We start from the raw sequence: 23852 nt of genomic DNA on the forward strand, positions 1-23852 counted from the left end.
GGGATGGGCCACCAAGTGAGGGTCCTTGGCTTCGTGCAGGAAAGAATTCAAGAGCGAGCCATAGTAAAGTGAAAACAGGTTAACTGAGAGAGATACTCACTCCATAGGCACTTATGGGTCATCTCAGAGGGTGAGAGAGGCCACAGGGCATGGGTTCCTCCAGGAAAGTGAGAGCAGCCCTGGGAGATACACATTCCATACACAGAATGCAGACAGTCTCAAAAGACAGGAGAAGGACCGGAGGTGTGGGGATGGTTAGTTTTTATGGGCTGGCTAATTTCATAGGCTAACAAGGGGAAGAATATTCTGTCTTGGAGAAGGGGTGGGAATTTCCAGGAGTTGGGGCACTGTCTACACTTTGGCCTATTATGGATGGCCTCTGAACTTCCATGGCACGTGTGGGTGTGCCATTTAGCATGCTAATGTATTACAATGAGCGTATAATGAGGCTTAAGTTCTCCTGGAAGTCAAATCTTCTGCCATCTTGGGCCTAGTAGGTTCTAACCAGTTTTTGTGGTATCCTGTTTTTCTTAATGGTTGTGCTATTCTTTTAATGGTTGTGCCCTGCCCCCTTCCTTTCTGTCTCACCTCCTCCCTCCCTCTTTCTTTGTTTCTTTCTCCCTTTCTCCCATCCTTCTTTTCTTTCTTTCTTTCTTTCTTTCTTTCTTTCTTTCTTTCTTTCTTTCTTTCTTTCTTTCTTCTTTCTTTCTTTTTTTCTATGTCTCTTTCTCTTTCTCTCTTTCTTTCTTTCTCATTTATTAAAGCTTTTCCTTGAAGACCATACATTATTGTGAAAAGTTGATGGGAAAATAAATTAATGTGCTTAATTAAGGAAAGCTAGGAATTGGTCTCCATAACCTATAAACCTGCAACTCGGTAAAAAAACTGAGCATTTTTTTCTAATTTTTTTGGAAACACTCAAATATAAATTTTAGGCAACCCCAAACCAAATGCTTATAGAGAATTAGCATTAGAACCATGGATCCATTTCAAAAGGCATGTTGTTCTGTTACAATAAACATAATCAATTGTTCTCATGCTTATCATTCTATGAAAATTAAAATAACTCCCTAACTCAATACAATGTAGGTATGCAACCGACTCTTTTAATAATTTTCCCAGCAAAAAGGTTGTCATCTTACTATTCTTTGATTCAGCCAGTATTGTATATGCCATGGCATTCTAAGTATTAGAATGGACTGCCTGCAGGTGTGCAGTCCTCTTGTATCCATTAGGTATTCCAGAAATACATGAAGAATAACAGAGCAGAAAGAGGACATGGACTCAGGTCTTTAATGATATCATTGATCCAGTAAATTAACCAATAGAAAAGCCACCCTTCCCTGGACCATTCTAGCTACTTGAAATAATAAATATTTTTACTTTTTTATCCAATTTTTTGTTGTTGTTCTTCTTCTTTTTGGTAACTTATACCTGAAATCATCTTCACCGATAAAAACATACCTATTGAGAAAACTTATTATTCTCATTGCTGAAATCTTATATGAATGGCTTATTAATAATTAACTAATTGATGAATCAAATTATAGACAAGGTAAAACAGAGCAATTAAGACTTATTTATCACTTATATGTTCATATAAAATCCATGAACCGGACTTCCCTTGTGGTCCAGTTGTTAAGACTCCATGCTCCCAAAGTAGGGGGCATGGGTTCAATCCCTGGTCAGGGAAGTTCTGCATTCCATGGGGCACAGCCAAAAAAAAAATAAAAATAAAAAATCCATTAAATGTGTATTATGTGTTACACATTATTTGAAATACTGTAAATCACAAAAGGTTACAAAAGAAATAATCTCTACCCAAAAGCATGATTAAGTGAGGTTGTAAAATTACAACCAAGGTGTGTTTGAGCCATGTGTGAACTTGCAAAGAACTTGTACACTTATTCTCTGCAAATGGATTCTTTTCAAGCTTTGTCTATATGCAGTTATTTGATGGAATTGAATAGTCAGTCAAATTATTTTTCAGATAGCATCTTATTTCCTCACCTGTAGCTTGGGAAATCTATAAGCAGTTTTTGGAGAATAACAAAGAATAAACATTCCAAAGTTAAAAACCTATCAGAGACTATGTTGAAAAATAAATGTATACAGAAAACTGAGAGAAAAACCAGACTGAATCCACTCAGTTGTCCAGGAAATTACCAATTATATATAAAACTTAATACTGGAGATATTATTACTTATAACTCCAGAGATCTGGGTTAGTCCTGAAATAGCTGTGTGGTTTTTATCAAATAATCACTTCTCCAGGTAGTCTTAATTTTACTCAAATCAAATCAGACAATTAGAGTGCTGTTAAGTGATTTGGTCCCTTGGAAATCTGTCTTTCATTGAGGAAAGTAATAAAGAGAGGTAATTAGATGTCACGAGGGTATTTTGAGGACCTATGTCTCTACATCATAAGAAACCCCTTAAAGGCATTTCATTCAGATATTAGTGTCAGAAAAACAAACAAGCATGCAAATAAACAAATTTTACTCCCTCTATACAAGTGGTTTCTTTTTAGCTTAAACAATTAAGAATCTCAATATAAAACATATTTACTCTTTTGATTTTGCCACCAAGAACTTAATGAGATAAACTTGAAACCTCTATCCCGTTAGCTTGCTCTCACCACCCTGTCAGCTTTATTAAGATATAATTGACATATAACATTGTGTAAGTAAGGCATACAAGGTGATGATTTGATACACATATATTGCAAAATGTTTACTACAGTGATGTTAATTAACAGGTTCTTCACCACACATAATTACCATTTCATTGCTGTTGCTGTTACAATGTAACATTAAAGGTCTACTGTCACAGCAACTTTCGAGTATAGAATACAGTATTATTAACTATAGTCACCATGCTGTATCTTATTCACCTCATAACTGAAAGTTTGTATTCTTTAACCATCATCCCCCTGTTTCCACCGCCCCTCAGCACTGGCAACCACCATTCTAGCTTCTGTTTGACCAATGTGAGTTGATAAGTATTCCTGGCTTTATATTACCCCTGACATTCATCGTTTTCTTTCTTCTATGCCTCAGCTCCCTCATCTGTGTATTCTAAACTCATGAACTGTATCTATTTTTGTTAGTTTTTGTCAGTTGAGAGCAGATAAATGTCTGAGTTTTCTTAACTATAAGTCAAGAAAATGTGCATAGATGAGCTGTGTGCCATCTTTGAATTTTTAATGTTGCATTTATCTATGTCTTCTTTCATTTAATTTGTTGTTAATAAGTGGTGACATTACTTATTGATTTGGATATTTCAAAGGAAGCCACTTTATCTCTAGCCTTAAAAAATAACATGAATCAAAAAAAAATCATATGAAGTAAAAAGATTAGTTGTACTAATCCAAACTTGTCATTAATAAAGATAATTAAGAAAATATCTAGTTAAAAAATCTGTAAGCATATATTTTATTAGCATTAGCTTTACTTTCTTGTCTGTGAAACTAATGGCTATTGCACCACAGTATATTTATTTTTCTAAATATAGTGATATTTTATAAAAGTTAATAATTACAACTTGTCATGCTCTGATTTTTCTAATGGCACACTTTTAAAGAATTATTTAGGCACGGGCAATTTCATTTCCTTAATCACGTTCATATATCAATGAGGCATGCAATACTATGTATCTCTTACAGTATTAAAGAAGAATATTGTTTTAAAATGTGTTCCACATGGACAAAATATAATGTCACTTTGCAACTAAAACACAAATAAAACTAGATTCTGGAAGTCCTTCAATATAAAATTAAGCTGCAGAAGTCTATTTGGGAGATTTTCTTCCACATCTTTATCCTCTTCAATACCCCTTGGAGTCCATTTCAAATGTGGATATCAAGTCCCATAAAATGGAGAAATGTATTGGTCTAATTGTATAAAGTAACATTTAACTGTAAAAATTCAAATGGCATATTTCTAATCTCTTCTGACTTTTGGTGATAGGACTAAGAATAAGAATTAGAAAGAACTGGTATTTTATGTAACACAAATCCTAATGCTTTCAAATGAAAATTTTTTTTTTCTCATAGACCAAAGCAAGAGCAGTGATTAGTTTAGGTTCAGGGAAATTGGAACATCTGGCATGACATTCCTATTACACAGCTATTCCCCCTTGTCTGCAGCTGAAATGCTTAAGCAAACTTTGGCATGGGAGTCTATTACATTTGCTGTACCAGACTCTTCCCTTCCTCATTTGCCAATTAGTCTATTGTCTAAATTTCCACTTAATCCTTATGAAAATAATATTTTGCAACTTGTAGAATATTTCTATAAGCTCTCCACAGTGTCCTCATTTTGAAATATTTTGAGATTTTTATTATTCTGATTTAAAATAATTTTGTGTAATTTAAAAAAGTTACTTAATACTCACAAATTATTGTTGTTATCTTGATTTTGTCCACTATTAATACATCCATATAATAGAAATGATTGAAATGCACCTTAATTTCCCTTTTACATCATATACTGAATCACGAGGATATTATCCAGAACATTTAGGGTAGTTGACTGCTTTAGCAAGGCAGTAGGTTTGAAATCCAGGTTTAGATGAAAAAACAGATATTTCACATTCCTAAAGAGCCAGTCTGAAGGATTCAGAGCAGAGAATTCCAACGTGGAGTGAAGCCTACACCAGCCCATTTGGCTAAGTGATGTTTGTTCTTCAGTAACGGATTACGCGACATGGCAAAAATAATGCCTTTCCCTTTTAGTGTGAATTAAGAGAAGAAAAAATTGAAGAAAATGGAGGGAAAGTAAGTGACCAAAATTGTTATTTCTGTCCTTCCATCTCTTGGTTTGGTGTTAGTAAGTTGAGCTGGGGATGAAAGCGCAGGGACTGTGGCTATACGGTATAACTGTGTACATGGATGTGATACTATTCACAGCAGTCCTGCAGGGAGGCTCAGTATCATAGCCTGAGGCACAGAGTTGGATGCAGGGTGCAGCAGAGAGTCAGGAGTTCATGGGCAGGAACAGCAAAGTAAGGTCTAGAGCCCTGCTGCTTGTTTTCATAAGAGAAAGGTTGATTGCAACACAGACACATCTGTCATTTTGCACATTGTCTAAGGCTGTTTTTGAGCTTCAATAGATGATTTGAGTTTGTTGCAATAGAGACCAAATGCCCACAAGTCTAAAAATATTTATTGTCTGTCCCTTTAAGAAAAAGTTTGCCAACCCCTGTTCTAGAGCTTCAACCAGACACAGGTGAGACCTAATATATGGGTCCTGAGCAAGCATAGAGAGAACAGAATATGTTACACCAGCATGCAAGGAATCGAAGCTCTAGGAGCCATGTCCACAGAACCATGCCTCAGAAAAAATGGAGTATGAAACAGGCTCCTACCACTTCCTAGGACCAATTATTCACAGCTCTTTCCGATACATTGGTAGTTTGAAAAGCGGTCATTGGAGTATTTATACCGTGGAAATTGACAAGTGCCACAAATCAGGGCAGGCATGCATTCATTCATTCATTTATTTTTCAGGGAGTTTATTTTTAAACATTTACCAGCATACCACTGCTTAGAAAATGAAGAGTCAGAATTCACTGCCAGTATTTAAGGTGATACAGGCTCTCCCACATACCCCAAAACCCATCACATAGATGTACTGAAAAGAATGACAGAAATCCAAGTGGCTAATTGTTTTTACTTAAAAATAATAAGAATTACCTATGCTTTTAATTATTACCCTAACCTAGTTTTAAAACAGGTATGCTTAAAATCTCTTGATTTATAGAATTATTCATTCCATTATTTATTTATTTATTCATTCATTCATTCATTTATTCATTCCTGTATTTCTGTGTTTCTGTTACCTGGCAGGTCAGCTCCTTAACAAAACCAAATGAGTTAACAAATTTGCTTCTACAAATTAGATTTTAGTGTAAGAAAATTTCCAAATACACAATGTTTATATATGCATATATACATTTAATTGTATTAAATGGGAAATATTAAATACACAGGTTTTAAATTGTTTTTAAAACTTAAATACCACCAATGTTTCTCATAGTATAAAATACTCTTAAAAACATCATTTTAAAAAACAAGCCCATAAATTTTCTTTTACTGTCTCTTTTTATATTATTAAATATGATTTTTATTTTTTATTTAAAATATTCATGCAGGAAGAAATTAGGGGTCTTCATCACCACCTAGAAGCTGAGAGGCTGTCTCCTGGGCTCAGTAAGTTCCCTGAATAAAACATAACTTGCAACTTTTAGGTTGTTTGCACATAAAACATCAATTGATAAGTTTCTTTGGTCTTTGATTCCATATTGCTGGAGAAAGTTTGACCAAGTTTCATGCTAATTTATCCTTAGCTGCAAGTATTACAGACAACTTCATACTTTGCCTAATGAAAGGATAACTCTTTTTCAATACAATCAGAACTCAACAGTGATTCAGAAGCAATACCTTACCCTTAATACCATCAGCTTCAAGCCATCAACATGAAAATCCTTGATAAGTTTGAGAAGATGTCGCTAGGAATCAATTAATTGATGTGCCTAATGCCTAAGAGTTTCAAAATTCGACTTCGCTTAAGTTCCTTTGCACCACTGATTGATTTTTGAAAATCCATGTTTATTTTTCCTCTGTCCAAAGTGTTTTATGGAATGACACTGACTCTTCAAGACTGTTATGTAGAGTCTTCTTTTTTCACTTTGAAGGATGCTCACCCATGCCCTCCCCACCTTTCTGCCTTAACTTCTTAAAAAGCATTGCTTTGTCACAGATTCATACGCAGGTGCTCTCGTTGTTTGGAGATCATGGGAAGAGCTTGATTTTGTATGGCCAGGAGTTTGGAGGTCAGGATGGAAGTGGCGCTGAAGTTTCCCCAGTCATGGTCACATCCATCCGGTCTATTCCTGCCACTTGTTTCCACCATATATTGCACAGGTGTCTGAGGATTTGCCATGCTGGCTGAAGCAACTCTTCCCCGGAAATGTTCAGGAGAAAATTTGACCTGGCTGACAGGTGTTCATGGGCTGCCAATACATCTTCAAGTTGCCCAGAGTTTTGGTTCAAAGGAAAACTTTTCTTTCACGTTTTCAAGTACAGAAGGAGCCACATATGCAGAACCCAAAAAGACCTGGTTGGCAATTTTGCTGAGAGCTGAGTCATCTGAGCTGTCAACAGGTAGATAGGTGTCTGATGTGTAAACTTCAAATCAGACTCACATCCTCTTTAGGTTGCAAAAGAGGTTTAAAGAGGGGGCTCTCCCTTCCCAGTTAGCAGTTCTTCCAAGTTAATATATCTGAAGAATGGATGAGCTGGAACTTCTCCAGTGTCCCCAGGACCAGCTCCAAGATGAGAAGCAGCATTTCTTTTCAGCAGCTTTTTAAGCGGATCTCTGGCTTCTTGTGTGAGGTAGGGAGGCAAATTGAGTTTACACTTGAGGATTTCATCAATTGTTTTCTTTCTCTTCTCCCCAATGAAGAGGGTGCTCCAGTCAACATGTCCTACGTCAATGCTCCCCAGCTACACTAATCCCCAGCACTACTGTGGACATTTTTCATCAAGATTTCAGGGGCCATGTATTCTATTGTTTCACAAAATGTGTGTGTGACTGTTGCATCATGAATAGATTCTTTGAATAGCCCAAAATCTGTTAGTTTCCCTGAACTTGGTGATTAAGCATGACTTTCTCCGACATCAGGTATATGTAGATAATCCCCTTTTGATATAAATGTCCCAAAGCCATGGAGATTTCTGCCAGTAAAAGCAGGTTGTGTCTTCCATAAATATTTCCTCTTTTTCTAACTGCATAAGTAATTCTCCTCTGCTGAGATACTCAAGGATGAAGTAGAATTTTCCATCGGTCTGAAAAGCATAAATTAAATCCACAATGAAAAGATGCTTTACTTTCTCCAGAATATTCCATCCTGCTTTTTATATGAGCTGTGTCTTTAGCACTTTTTACTATCATTGTCTTTTTAAGCACCTTCATGGCAAATATTTTCTGAGTTTTTGCTCCTGTTACTTTTCTTACTTGTAAAATCTTTCCACAGACCCCTTTACCAAGTACGCAAAGTAGCTTGAAACATTCTAGCCTGACTTTTTCTGGCCCTCTGTTCACAGTAGTTTCTGAGATTTCAAGTTTCTCACAATGCTCCATGCCAAGGGCATAAGGTCCAACTCCCCCAGGGTCCATGCTTTCATTTAACTGACCGCTCTCCTCCAGCTCATCCTCAGAGCCTGTATCCTCTGGCTGGTGCAGACTATTTCAAACACTCCTGCCACGTCCTCAGCTTCCCTGTCTTAGAAGTCTGGTGCTGGATAAAAGCCATCTTGCCTCCTTTATCGCCTCAAGGGCCTGGACCCTCCATTGCTGCAGCCGTCTCCAGCTGCTTGGGCTATCTATCTATCTATCTATCTATCATCTATCTGTTGTCTAAGAGGAGGTTAAGTTAATGCAGACACTAGGCAGCAAAACAAGCTCAGTCCATGATCCCTATCTGAAATGACTAAATGGCAACATACTTTCTGAATAGAAAACAACACAGAAATAGAAGTTTGCAGTTGAATATTTTGGCTCTCTAGGGGAGATAGGAGGAAGGTGGAAAGTAGGACATTCAGCAAGCAATCCTACAATTTGAACACTCCATGCTACCTGAAGCTTACTTCCTCTGTCCCAGAAATCAATGCTTCTCTAGATACTATCAAGAATTTGTCAAACTGTTGCTTAAGTTAAAAAAAAAAAAAAAAAAAGACTACAGATCAGACATTTTCAGAGCACGAATTTTGTCGTTTACCTAAAATCTCTAAAGTAAAGAATATGAGTGTGTTTAATCGCCAGCCAGAAGCAAAAAATAATCACTGCCAATTTTGAGAAATGTAAACTTTTAAAGCAAAATTCTCCTGTTTGGATACTTACTTCATATGAAAGTTTTAACTACTTTAAAAATTGTTTATGCAAATATCTTTAACATACATCTTTATAATTCCTCTATTTCTTTAAGTAAGATTATTTAAAGTAAAGAAGCAAGGTAACATGATATTTATGTGTGTGACCTGTTGAGACAGACACCATAGTTCTGAAATCTGGCCCCAAGACTTATCAGCTGTGTCCCTGAGTGTATTTCACCCCACAGCGCTGCAGTTTTCTCATCTGTAAAAGAGATTAGAAATGATTCCTACTCCATAGGCTTGACGCAGGTTACTATATATAAAATACATATAGTACATTCACCATAGTATTACTCAATATCTATGGGCTATAATATTAAGTAAAAAACACATTTTAATATTTTGATATATATTACCAAATCATCTTCTAAAAGTGAGGCATGTTTTCATTTTTTGCTTCGTCGACTGAGATGTGAAAGACCAATTTTCCAACATTCTTAACGTCTCTTATATACTCATTTTTATTCTTCTTTGACATATGGTATGAAATGTTATTGTGCTCAAATATGCAATTCTTGATTAGTAGTAACTTTCTTTTCATAATTTTTTCTTTATATTTTTTCTCTTTCTACTTTTTATCCATTTAGGGGTCATTTATATGTGTTTTAAAAATCATTCTGCAAAAGCTTTTTAAATTAGTAATCATATATGAGCATTCATAAAGTAAATGACAAATATTTTAAAAGCATTTTCTTCTACAATTTTTTCTGATGCTTTATTTTGGTCATGTAGTTTATACTATATATTTTTTCTTTGTGATCTCTCTTTTCCTCTGTGATATCACTTTTATGCTCTGATATAATCTGATCTCAAAATCAAAAATATATACTCATGTCTAGTTTATAGTTTCATTTTTTGCAATTAATTACTTTAACCTTCTGGTATTTATGCTGTAATATAACATGAGACTCGAGTATACCTTGATTGTTTTCTAAGTTGTTAACCTATTATCACAAGCCCTCTGACATTTTATGTAATCATTATCATTTGTTTCTATCTTATCTTGACTGTACCATTAAGTTGTCTATCAATTCAATCTGTCAGTTGTTGAGGCAAAATAGAATTTTTTTCATTTTTGAAGCTTTATATAATATAAATTGATAACTACAGGGGAATAAGTTTTTCCTTTCCACTTGCTTTCATATTCCCTCCCTTGCAACAAGAGTGTGAGGATGTGTCCTAATCTTGTCCACTCTCTGATCTGAAGTAAAGTCTTCTGGAGGATTTCTGGAAAGGTATGCCTTCCTGATTAAAAGGAAAGAAAGAAAAAGTGATGAGCAGACAAGAAAGCCACCTTTGTATATCCCGGATTGGACCTGGTCACATAAGTATGTGATGCTGGATCTATAGGACCACCTTCTTGTGAATAAGAGAACAGTATGAAGATGACCTAGAATCCAGGCATGGTTGAGAAGCTGAGTTATATAAACCTTGAACCACTTGCTCCAGACATCTTTTAATACTGAATAATTAAAATCAATAATAATATATCCTGCTCCTAAAACATTCTAGCTGATATATTTTCTCTAGCCATATCACTGAATCAATATGTCTTTATTAAATCAGTTGTAGATTTGATTTTCTTTCCCCAGTTCCTACCAAGTAAAAACCAAAGTCCTAAGGGTCAACACTCAAAATTCCTTAGAATCCCTCCCCTATTTTTCCTTCAGCCTCATCTCTGGCTATTTATCAGTGGAGCTACATATTCAGATTCCCTTCCTTTCCCCAAGATTACAGCCTCATATGCTGTTGAATTAATCCTAGCTAGAACATCTTTCCTACTCATGCCTTTTTACTGAAATTCTTTCTTGTCTTCAAGAACAGTCATGAATTCCAACGGAGTTATGAACATGCTTTCTCTTATCACAACTGAAATATGAAGCCTCTTTACCCTGAACACCAACAACTGTTGGCTTATATCATTTGAATGGCAATTTTCCACATGGGAATTGAAACCACTTACAGACCCACAGCTTGTTGTATACACTAACACAAATTTAATATTCTATTGCCTGTAATTAACATGAATTTAATACTCCAGAAAATTTTTACCCAGGGAGACGAAGTTATAATAACTTCATTCATTGTTTTAGGAACTTACCGAATACCTGTTTATTTGAACAATAGAATAGTCTACTTACCCATAGCTCCTTCTCAGAGTAATAATGCTCGATTTAGCTGAACAAACAAATCTTTACTCTTCAAGACTCACTTAAAACCCTTCTCTCACTGTGCCCACCAGTCCTAAACTATTACAGCACAAACTTTGCCCAGTCCCAAACAGGTCCCCTGCGATGGAAATTTGGGGAAATAGAATCAAAAACAAAGTCTCCCAACCCAGAAATTCTTTCCACAAAGGTAGTAGAGAAAGAGAACACTTTCATTATTGAATAAACATTAATTAAACCAGAGTGTGACGTGCATTACAAGCAATCTGCTAAGATATTTCAAAAACACAAATAAATCTCACTCTTTTACACAGTCATGCAGATACGACCCATTACATGTTTTCAAGGTAAGTGATAACTAGTCCTCAAGTCAGAGGATTTAACAGCACCATTTATCACACGTAGTTCATCTTAACTTTGCCTTATTATGGGGGTGTCCTGTGTGAGTTAATTGGCATTATCCAGTGGAAAAACAAACTTCTCGTATCTTTATCATAATAGGAAGTAGCTTTGCACCTTGGAGCAAAGTGCCCACAGAAATAGGCTCCTACCCTCCCACAGAGACTGGGAGTAAGGGGTGCTATCTCTCTTGATGATTACATTTCAAAGAAATAGTCTCCAAGTCCTTGAGAAAGACATTCCTAGGTCATAAACTAATAAAATACCAATCTAGTTTTCAAAGAATTTATATACATTTCAAAGAGAAGAGAAAGTACTTAAAATTACAAATTTTCTAAAGTAAATGCTCAAAGAAAAAGGAGAAAACTGAGATCTCCAAATCTTTCTGAATATGTTGCCATTGATGTCTCCCTTCTAAGACCCTACTAAGACTCAATACAGGGGCTCCCCCTACTGAAATAATAAATTTGGCTTTACTTTATCCACAAGTTAGCATGGTGATGGCATTTTCAGGGACTTGGCAAGTGACACCACATCTAATACTAATATTTGAATCTTCTACATATCTTCTACTAGACTATAAGCTACTAGAAAGTAAAAAATATTTCCTATGTAAGTTAATATTTTCTTTTTCTTTTCTCTGTGGCTAGTATAAGGCCCTATAGTCATTTGAATATTCAATGAAAGAGCAGATTTTCTTTCATGGTCTCTACAATATCTTGCCCACGTTTTGTGATGTAAGTAGGACAAAATTAACTGGTTCTTCCCTGCAGACAATTTATATAATTCCCTCTTACTCTGAACACTATTTTATCACAAACACAAATGTAAGAATAACATCTGTCCTCTAATGTAAACAGAAAAATGACTGAAACAATCAATTACAAAATGCCTGCTATAAAAAATTAGCATGATTTTATCATATCGATGGTAAAATATATGCAAATAGCACTATTTAAACAGACAGAAATTACTAGGTTTCCTAATGGATTTTTACAATTACTTCTTATTCATTAATGTATCCCTTCTAGTTCTGATCCTCATGATTTTTCTCTGGTTCTCCGTTTTTTTAAAAGAATATGCTTTTTAAAAAGCACTTCAGAGATGCATAAATGAGATGCTTTCTGAAAATGACTTCCCCAAAGAGATCTGCTTTGAGAGAAATTTTAAGCCCTTTCATTTCTAATTAACCCCCTACCCAGGGATTGTACAGTTTCTCAATCATCATAAAAGCCACAGATTTATTTCCTTTAAACATTCTATAGAGCAATGGCTCCTGCTGTGACTAGACAAAGGCAAAATGCCAATACAATGTTAGCCATGACCTTTTTTTCTCTACCAGAGTCATTAGGCAGTAGCTACTTCAGGATCACAGATGAAACAGCAACACTCAAAATGGTAATAAAAAAGTTCTGTTCTAATTAGGGAGAAAAAAAACTGATACTGCAATTTCTTACTTGATACTTTCATTTAACTTACAGGAAGGCTGCTGAAAATGCTGAAAAACATATTGGGGAGTTTATTTGACCTATACATTGCAATTACCAAATATCTGCCTAGATAGGCAATTAAAGTGAACAAATAAAGAGCTTGCATTCAATGAAAATATCATCCTCAAGTGGAGTAAGACATTTACATAATTCTGAAAACACTTGGGAGAGCTAATCACATTTCTTTTTTACGTGTTTCTTTTCTTTTCTGAGTCATGTCAGTTTTTGTAATTCTGGAATTTAGCTTTCTTTTCCTTTCAACCATAGACACCTTTTCTCCAACTTAGATAACTACTATCAGAGGAATTAATTATGGATGCTATTCTTCCCAGATTTAAATAAATAAGAAGGAACTGGTAAACATAATATGCTATCCCATATTCTAGTTTTAAAGATAAATGCATAAATTAAGATTTGAATATAAATATTTGAAAGGAACATATACTCTTTTTGAGCTAGTATGTAACAGGGGCATCTAAGCTTGTCTGAGACTTCAGAAAAAGTTTCATAGAAAACATGATTTAAGTCTTGAGAAATGAAGATTCAGGTGACATTTCTGGGCAAAGAGGGGTGGAGGAATAGTGTTCCAGCACTTGGGAGCTGTGTGATGTGTGAAAAGTTCAAGGAACCAAAATAAGATGAGGGACTGGATGTAGATTTGTGGTGTGGATTTCATCTGGAGAGTGATCCAAGAAAACCTTTAAAAGATCTTTGAGGTTATATGGAGCCTATAATATATCCTACAACCAAGGAAAAACTTTAAAGGGTCTAAAAATAGCACTTGAAAAGTACTGAAGTATCTGCCATATGTTTTAATGAGGTTATAACTTAAAAATTTACAAGCATCCAGACACTAAATAGAAATAATAATACTTGGAGTTCCATATACTTCCTTCCAGGCCAAAGGGAAGAGGAGCGAACAGGTGTTAGGGAGATGCAGAGAGGAATTATCTTAGTCACATGGCTAATTTTCCAGAAACATATCTGTTTTGAGCCAGGGGCAGGCATCTGTAGGAGGTCTTTTGAAAACTTTAATGTCATTTTGTCTGTTGGGCTATTATGGAATGCAAATCTTAAATTATAGTACTAAGTCAATTAACTCAATTAGGTTATATTTTCAACTTTCAATGTCTAGATAAACATTCTAAAAATTACTTTTAATGAATAATTATGTAAATATGATATTTAATGTTCAAGTAGTAAGATTGGTTTTCAAATGTGGCTTGCTAATAAGCCGATCTCATTTACAGTGTACAGAGAAATAAAATATGAATGGCTTATTTTTTTGTAAAGTAACATCTTAAAGGAACTGATGCCACTCGGGACTAAAATATAAGATAACTAAATCGAATCAATAGATCACTGGATTACTGAATTGAACCACATTGTCAAATCCTTTAGTATCTGCTAATGTTAAAACTCTTCTTTATGGCAATAAATAAAATTCCACTTTTTTGGAAGATGAGTTCAATCACCTAGTAACACAGGGAGTTCATAGGTTAAATAAAAACAGACACATATTTCACTATTGCAGACCACCTACCATCCATCAAAGATTTTTAAAAAATGAATTAAACTGAAAATCATCATTTTTCAGAAAGGGAACAAGAAAAATTGTTACAAGACTTACCTGTCATTTTGAAATAAACTCATGTCTCCTAAACGTTGCCCCTGATGACATTAAGATTGAAGGAAATGTCGCTGAAGGCTCTACGCTCTGAACCACAGGGCATTAGATCACATAGTTCAAAGATAACCTTTCTCAGTAGCTGACAGTGTTATGCTCTTACTGAGTAAGATACTATTACTACTATTGTTATACATATATAACATGTTTTTGGCAGTAAAAATCCAGTTAAACAATAGAGATAACTGAAATGATGCTTTGTGCCATCTTATTACTTTTTTCTACATTCAGATTAGTATTGTGACCAATTCCTAAGGATTTGAATTCAGAGTCAATGAAAGCTTAAAAGATTTTACATTAACAAATTAAGATTTAAATGTGTTCCAACAAATCATAATATGAAATGGAGAACCTGGAAAATATACTTGCTTTTATAGATCCTATCTTGTGCAATTAGGAGCACTCTGAGAGGAAAACTTTCTAAACATATACACAAGCCATAAGACAACAGAAGCTAGAAACATGTGACCATAACATAGGCTGTCTGTGTTAATCCACTATGCCATTCATAAAGCCCCAGAGATTGTGAATCTTAACAGTTTGCTCAGAGTTTTAGGCCATTTCTTACTATTCCTTATCATGCAGTTTTTATGTAATCAGAATTACCTCTTTACTCCTTCTCAAACAAGCCAACTTTATTCTTGCTTCCCCACCTTTGCAATTGCACTTACCTTTGCTTCAAAAATATTTTGCTTCATCCTTTTGTTATCCAAATGCCAAATCTCCACAATATGGCAAAATCCCACCTGTATATATAAAGTTTTTCCCTGATTATTTTTCTTTATTGCAATAGGAAACATTCATTTTTACTACAGTAAAATCGACTCTATGGGTTGGCAGAATGTAGGTTATAGGTCAGCTTTGGGTTAATTGAGCTCTGCTGAGTTTGGCTGGACTTGACTGGACTCAGATTAGCTCCATGCATCATCTAGTTCCAGAACACGCTGTGAAGGATTAACCAACATCTGGGATATGTTGTTCTTAAGGAAGAGTTTGAAATAAATTACATAGATGTACCTAAAGATTCGGTATGAACTGTTGTCTTCTGTATCATGTCTACTCTCATTTCATTGTCTAAAACAAATCACTTACACATGCCTTACATTGGAGGAGGAAATTATATTCCACTTTCTGGGAGATAGGACTATATAATACTCTTAGACGGGAGAGAGCAGATATTCAAACAATAACATCAATTATTCCAATCTGAACTCTTGATGGCATATAATTGACTTTCCTCCTGCATGAAAAAATGCATTCAATACTTCCCTTAGGAATAAAGCAAATATATTTAATTAAGGCATAAAATGCAAAGTCCTACATCCCATGATATCAATCAGGTCCAAATGCAGCTCCTTTTGATCTGGAAACAAATGAACAAATAATACAAGCATATTCCTCATCCACACCCAATATTTTATGGTGAAACAGGGATACTCTAACCAAATAAACATACTCATTCAGATAGAGAAAAAGAAGAGACCCTCAGAGTCACTGCTGCATGGCAATTAATCCCTGTGTCACAGTAGTAAAGATCTGCCATCACAGAATTTAGGGAATATTCCCTGATTAATCCCCAATTTAACCCACTCTTGTGTTGGTTACTGATCACCAGTCCTTGTTTCTTGTAACTTAGACTTTGCTCTCCTGGAGGCTCTTCTTTCTTCGTCACCCTCCTCAGTCACATCGGAAAGGCACATGGGAGAATCTGAGCACCGCAGAAACTGAGTAACTTCCTGTTTCTGCCGTTAGAAAATTGAGAGCCTAAGGCTTGTTTTGTATTTTAGTCTCAAACCAAGCTGGTGGCACTTTTGGAGATACAACTTTCAAAACCTTGTTGGCATTTAGCTCTTAGACTTCAGTCAGCCGCTTCTGCCAGCAGTCACACCCACAATTCTTTTTGAGATGTATCTCTTGTCTAGATGTCTTGATAGCTATTTTGATCTTACCAGGCTTTTGGGGGACCACACATTTGGTCTCTTTTCTCTGCTCATAAGTCAGTGAGAGGTCTTAACAAAGAGTTTGATGATCACCTCTCCCTCTGTGCCTTGATTTGGTGTTTTCCTTAAGACTTTGTCTTCATTGGCTTTTGTGGCTCAGGGCTTTTCTCAAGTTTATATTTGACTACTGTAGTTGAGTGCATCTTTCAAACCTGCAAGTCCTGAATTTTGGGAATTCTTTGTTTCATCTCTGATTGCCAACAGCCTAATTTTTTCTTAAACTCATCTCTTTTCTGTGGTACCACGCAAAACACAGCTAATAGCCAATGTAGTGGGCACAAATTCATTAAGTATACTACCTAATTTTAAAATAGGCAATCGTTTTACCAAACAATCTGGCAGAAATAACATTGGATTGTCATTTATCTAAACTTTATTAATGATGTCCACACTGCCTGACACTTGGCTCAAAGTCCGTAGCACCCTATTTTAGTTTTATGTATGCTACAGCAGCACTCTGACTCTAGTATTAATTTCTTTATAAGTCCTGGAATAACAACGGTGTCAAAATATCAGTTCTTTACAACATTTATGTTTTGCTTATGTTACAATAAGGACAAGTTGGCAGTTGCCCTGCTCTGCTCTCCTCCCCATGTTTTCTCAGTCTGGGACTGAATAAAGCAACCTCTGTCTGGGGCATGGTAATCTTTCCTGGAACAAATAGCACCGAAATAAAAGAGAGACTGAGCCAGACCGTGCAATCATATTAAAGTTTTGGTTTTGACATAATAAATATCACATTTACTCACATTCCATTGGTCAAAGCGTACTTCATGTTCAAGTTCAAAATGAAGTAAGGACATAATTTCTATCAACGGAGCTCCTGAGTAACTCCTGATAATGAATGGGGATCTATAAAGTGGTTATGAGGGAGAATAAATAGTTGGACAACAATCTATTCTGTTACTGATCCCTTTAATTTTATTTCTTTATACTCTGAAATTTTATATTCTTTTTTAATATAAACTTTTGTTTCAGGTTAGTAAATACTGACTTTCCAAATAGATTATAAACAATTTGATGCTAATTTTTATCTTCCACAACTTTTAGTATATTTCTGAGGATATGATATTGATTATGAGGCCATATCAGCCCATCCATGTTTATGGATGAGTTTAATCCCCCTGCAGGATTTCTACTTATATGTGGGGTAGACAACTCTTTCTCAAATGTTTTGATTCTTACTGTATTAGAATCACTTGTATACTTATCAGTTCCATAGGGATAGAGGTGAAATAAAAGCTAATCCATCCTTTTCATAAGCCCTATATGTATATTTTAAAAAGAAAAATTACAACTAAAAGTAGTCTATTTTTGTATTAAGGGATGTAAACTATATTCAGTAAATTGCTTGAAAAATGTAAATAGCAAGTAAAATATCTGTGACAATTCAGGGAAAGAAAACACAAAATATTTCCTGTATCCCCCCAAAATTTTACCCTTGATGTCAACTGTATGCATTTCTATTACAAGAGAACACTAGTTTGGAATTACAGAAAAGCCTTGAGCTGGAGAAAAGTCTATTAGAGAGATTATGAGTCCTAGAAGATTCTCTGAGCAGTTCTACTGCCCCTGGGAATCTTCTAGAACTCCTGAAGTTTCAGAGTTTGGGGAGTTTTGCAGATTTTTTTCAATGACATACAGTATTCCAACTCCTATGTATGTGAATTTGTCACACATGATTTGTTATTGTTAGTGAACATTTCCTTATTGATTCAATAAATTATTATTTACATAACTAATGCAGGAAATATTTTGATCATATATGGATAAAAGGAGTACTTACCTTTCATGGTTTAATTATCTAGAAAAGGAGCTTTATAACACAAAATATAAATGTTAAGATAGTTTGTTAAATATGGAACTGAAGTATTACAAATAATATGTAGGACCCAGGAGATCTGTCCTAAAGTTACCTGCCTGAGGCCACAAGAGATAATTTACTTGAGGAATTTATTTCTAAGGTGTATTTTGAAAGATGAGTAAAAGTTCTGTAGCAGAAACAGAATAGGTATTCCAAGGAAGAGGAAATTTTATAGCATAAAGAAAAAGGAGTGTAAAATATCATAATAGATTCTGGGAACTATAAGCAATTTTAATTACTAGAAAATAAAGAATAAAGAGCGATATAAAATAAGTAAGTTTGGAAAGCAAGGAAAGATGTAGACTGTGAGGGACTTGGAATGTCATGTTTTGGAACTAAAAATCAACCATGTGGGAAGCAGTGTTAAATACATATAGTCTTTATTCTTCAAAATGCAGATCCTTTTAGCGGTGATATGTGATGATATAGTTTTAGGCCTGGTCCTAATTATTGATAGTTTTTTTGTTGTTGTTAAGCCAATGAGAATAAAGATATATGTGTAATCTTTATTCAAGAATCTGAGTATGTAAAAATTTGAGGAATTTTAAGTCAGTAAAGTAAGTCTGACATATTTATATGATGAATGGTCAATCAGAGCCAAAGGACCCAAAATTTGACTACAGTTGTTTACAAAATTTTCCAAATAAATTCTTGAATTCATAAACTTGTCCCCCAAACCTTAAGGATATGCCATCAGTTATGAGACAAAATTTTAATCAGCTGTACTTGAATCTGATGCACACATATAGGAGAGAAACTTCATAACTCACACATATCCCAAGGAGCTTTTCTCATCTAAATCAGCCACTCACTTTGAAATTGTGACATTATTATCAACAAATTGCTCAGCAATGCTTGAAACCATGATTTTCCTGAGTTGAAGGCATTTTAGCCATGGAGAATTAGTACAGTCTGAACCTATCTACAGCATAATCAAGTCTAAGGTTAAAGACAGCTAATCTCTTAAACAAGCTCAGCGAAGTAGTTTTTCCTCTGCAGTTACAAGTTCATTGGGTTGATAGCTCTTGTCCCAGAAGAAAGAAATTGCAACCATGTCAACCACAGCTGAAGCGTGTAATTTATTAACTAACAAATTCATCTGAAATACCACCTCAGTAATATTTTCCACACCTATATTAAAATAAATAAAATTTCCATAATCATCTTTAAATTTTCCCTAAAATGATTTTTAAGAGCATGGATGTCAAAATATCTCTCACTTTTTAAATTCCTTCCACACATCTAGTAGTGAATATGATTTACAAACACAGAACACAGACTTCCATAATATAGAATATAGTGGAAGCTGGTACACAGACACTTTTGACTATATGAGCTGTTTATGAATGGAGGCCCCAAATTTTATATTATTTACTTGAAGGTGGTTAAGACCTACCTCACAAGAAAAACTAGTTCATCAGGCAAAACACACCTCTTAAAAACAGGAAACAAGTAGAACATAGGGATAACACAGATTAGATTTCTGTAAGGAATGTCTGTTAAATAACCTCACCTTGGCCTTGGAAGTACAAAAGAGGTTGCCCAGTGATCCCTTATTGCCAACCGAAACCTCACTGTGGGTTGATTTTTAGAGGTAAATAGAAAGTAACTTGAAAGTAAGTTATCTATAAAGCCAGGATGATTGTTATTCAGTGTTTTGTTCTTTTACTGTTAGTTTTAGAAATACTTCCTTGAAGTTTATTTCTTCATATTAATAAAATATATCCCTTTTATATTATTTATAGAGGAAGTTTTAAACCTTTAATTTTAAGATAACCCACTACTTCTTTTGCAAGTCTACCACAAAATATTGGGTTTTTTTTAATGAGTTGCTTAATTCAACACCTTTTATTTCTAAATTAGACATTTTTAAGTGGTCATATGAAATGTACAATAGATATGTTTATTGTATAAACCTCGGCTAATTCAAATTTAGAGAAAGCATTCAGGTGATCTAATCGGTAGGGAGTTCATTACAAGTAAAGATGGGGGCAATGATGCTTTTAAATTACAGGAAACTAAGAAACACATATGTGATAAATTAAGTGATATAAAAATTTTATTTCCTCAAGTTACCATTTACTGGGTCAGAAACCAATTGTATCACTATCTTCTTTAATAGCTTTCCATCCTAATACCTTAGTTGAATAGATCTATTTTTTAAAGTAATTACCTACTCAACAATTCAGCTAGATAAAACACAAAGGCAAAATCCTCATCACTATAACAAATCTTTAGCAATGGAATCATATGCAAAATTCCAGCAATGTCTGTAGTCCAACATCTAATCATGTACATACCCATTACGTATTTCCCAGAAGTGAGTGTCAAGTTAATTAGGACTTTTATTAAGTTCTTCATCCATACAGCAAATGAACTCTGGTCAGATTTTGGAGTAAACTGAAAGACTACCCTACATGGGACACTAAATGCATTCCAAGATTTTATTATCTGAATGTGTTGCTACTGTAGTGCAAATCTGTTAAACAATTATCAATACTATCCTACAACTCCATACACTCTTTTGACTTAAACACTCACGATGGTGAAAAAATGGTACAGATTAGATGGAGCCAACGAGTTCTCTGTGCTCCGGGCAAGTCTCTTTCTTCTCTCTCTCCACAATGTCACCACTACAATAAGCCTTGGAGAGCATGGACACTAATTTCATTTTGCCCTTTGTCTTTGTGCATCAGTAATCATAAGATACCCGGAAAGCCTAAGTCATGCCTCATTCCTTGAAAATACATCTTTATATGGACCTGTATATTGTTTAATCTGACCCCATCTGCCATTGTCCCCAACTTCTGAAATCCTTCCATTGTGTCCTCTAAAATCACAGGATTCATTATAAGTAAAAAAAGAAAAAAAAATTAACCCCAAACTCACCTCTCATCATTTTTTTTTTTTTTTTTTTTTTACCTTTTTGCTTCAAGTGATACTCGGCTTTCACCTGAAATCACTGTTTTACGTGCAGCTCTCATAAAACCAAACCTGACGGAGGACAATTACCTGTCTTGCTCCTCATTTCCTCAGGCTGAACCCACCCCCTCATTTCTGCTTTGAAATACTTCTTATCTGATTTTACTACTTGTTCTTCATTCTTTTTTTCACTTATTTAAAGATTTTGTGATCATTCGCCCTTCATTTCTTTATGATTTTACCTCTTCACTCACTGAATCTCACTCCTACATTGACCCTATCACGTTTTCTTTTTTTTTTTTTTTTAATTAATTAATTTATTTATTTGGCTGTGTTGGGTCTTCGTTTCTGTGTGAGGGCTTTCTCTAGTTGCGGCAAGCGGGGGCCACTCTTCATCGCGGTGCGCGGGCCTCTCACCATCGCGGCCTCTCTTGTTGCGGAGCACAGGCTCCAGACGCGCAGGCTCAGTAGTTGTGGCTCACGGGCCCAGTTGCTCCGCAGCATGTGGGATCTTCCCGGACCAGGGCTCGAACCCATGTCCCCTGCATTGGCAGGCAGACTCTCAACCACTGTGCCACCAGGGAAGCCCCCACATGTTTTCTTGATATCAGTATATATATAGATGATCCTTTCACTTGTGTGTGACATCATTGCTGTTACCAAATACCCTGATTGTCTTCTGTTCAGGTAGGACTGCACTTTCTAGTCCCCTTGTTGGGTGTGGCCATTTGCCCAGCTCAATGAGTTCTGAGGAGAAGTGATTTAATTGGCCCTTGAAGCTGAAGCGTTTAGTCAAATGGAGATTCTCCAGAGCCTGATACCACCAACAACCTTCCACTGCTGCTGATGTGATGGAGCTGTAACGTGAGCAAGACATAAACTTGGATTGTTTTAAGCTGCTGAGTATTATTTGTCTTATTTTCTGCAGCATAACCTAGGTTCTTTTAACTGATACACCTGGTCTCTCCATTCTTTGCACCTTATAGCTAAAGGCCTATCTTGGTTAAATTTTATTATCTATTATAACTAAAAGCATGAAGCTGAATATGGCTGAAAAAGAAGAATCTGCTTTGCTAACTGGCCTGACTTTAAACTCAGGACTGCTAACCACATGTGACCCCTTAATGCTACCCTGCAATACTGCCATATTTTCTTAGTCCATCTAACCTCCCACTCGAAAGCAACTATTATATACCTTCTCCTCTGCCCTCAAACATCTACTATAGTTTATAAGTTATCACAGTAGTAGAAAAAATAGTGTTAGTGCATTGAAAGTAGATATTAACCATAGTCCACAATCACTGTTTCCACAATGACTTAATAAATATGTTTGGGACACCTAAATGTGAAAGTTAAAACACATACTCCTCAGCTTCTTCCTTTATTTTCTGATTTGATTTATGCATTGTATTTTTTTCAAATTTAAAATAACTATTATTCGTTAAGTGCCTGCTGAGGGCTAAGCAATGCATTACATTCTTTACAAGTGATATCTCATTTAACTTTCAAAATAATGCTATAATGTACTACAGTTATTCTCTTTTTCAGATAAGAAAATGAAAGCAAAGATATTAAATACTTTATCTCAGATTACAAGTCAGTCAGTAGTAGATGTGGGATTTGTAGAGGGGTTGATTGTGGATTCCAGAGAACATGGGTCTAACCACTACCTAGCTTGCCTCCCACAAAATATTGGAGAGAGTCTGAACAGTTTGGTTAAGAAGCAGGAGGGATAAGGAAGGTTATATTGTTTCCTGAGATTCCAAAATTAAGAGCTGTTATGTTGATTTTCATCTAGGAAAGAACACTCTCGGACTTGAGTTCATTTGATAGTGTTTTTCCAGGTACTGAGGTTACAAAGGAAAAAGGATTGTTGCACTGGATTATTCCTAGTAGTTAATCAATGGTTATGATAACTCTAATGACATTTTGAATAATGATATACCCATTTGGGGGTTTAGATACACTTTGTTTTTCTCCAGCTCTGCCACTTCTTATTTGACTTCAATTTACCCTGATTTCTTTTATTACAATTTATAAAATAGTAATTCTAAACAGCATCACTGAGTTATAGTGAGAACTGGGGAGATGATACATGTGTGAGGGGCTGTGTCATATGTTGCCCTTTCTGAGCCTTAGTTGAGTTTGGGACATGCTGGCTAGGCTGGCCTATGTGATTAGACTGCCTCCTGAAGATTACCAAATGGATTTCTGGGCAAACATAACTCTGATAATATTAATCATTATCAAATGCTTACTATTTTTCTAAGCTTGTACCTAACTATTTCCCCAGATTTACAGTCACAGATCCCCATGGGATATAGAAGAGAGAGACTCAAACCCATCTGGCAGACTGATGGTGGGAATAGAATGCCATAAAACATAGA

General features: G+C 35.3%; 1 pseudogene across 1 annotated transcript in view; it reads right to left on the minus strand.

Moving 5' to 3' along the window:
• LOC309628682 (ribosomal protein S6 kinase beta-1 pseudogene) overlaps positions 1 to 23852 on the minus strand; it is a 38474-nt pseudogene continuing 14622 nt past the window's right edge. The window contains exon 1 of the transcript in view: positions 1 to 23852. This exon is cut by the window's right edge and continues 14622 nt beyond it. The product of the transcript in view is annotated as a ribosomal protein S6 kinase beta-1 pseudogene (transcript).

Source organism: Balaenoptera borealis (assembly GCF_965194805.1).
Source record: "Balaenoptera borealis genome assembly, chromosome: 5".
NCBI classification, from domain to species: domain Eukaryota; kingdom Metazoa; phylum Chordata; class Mammalia; order Artiodactyla; family Balaenopteridae; genus Balaenoptera; species Balaenoptera borealis.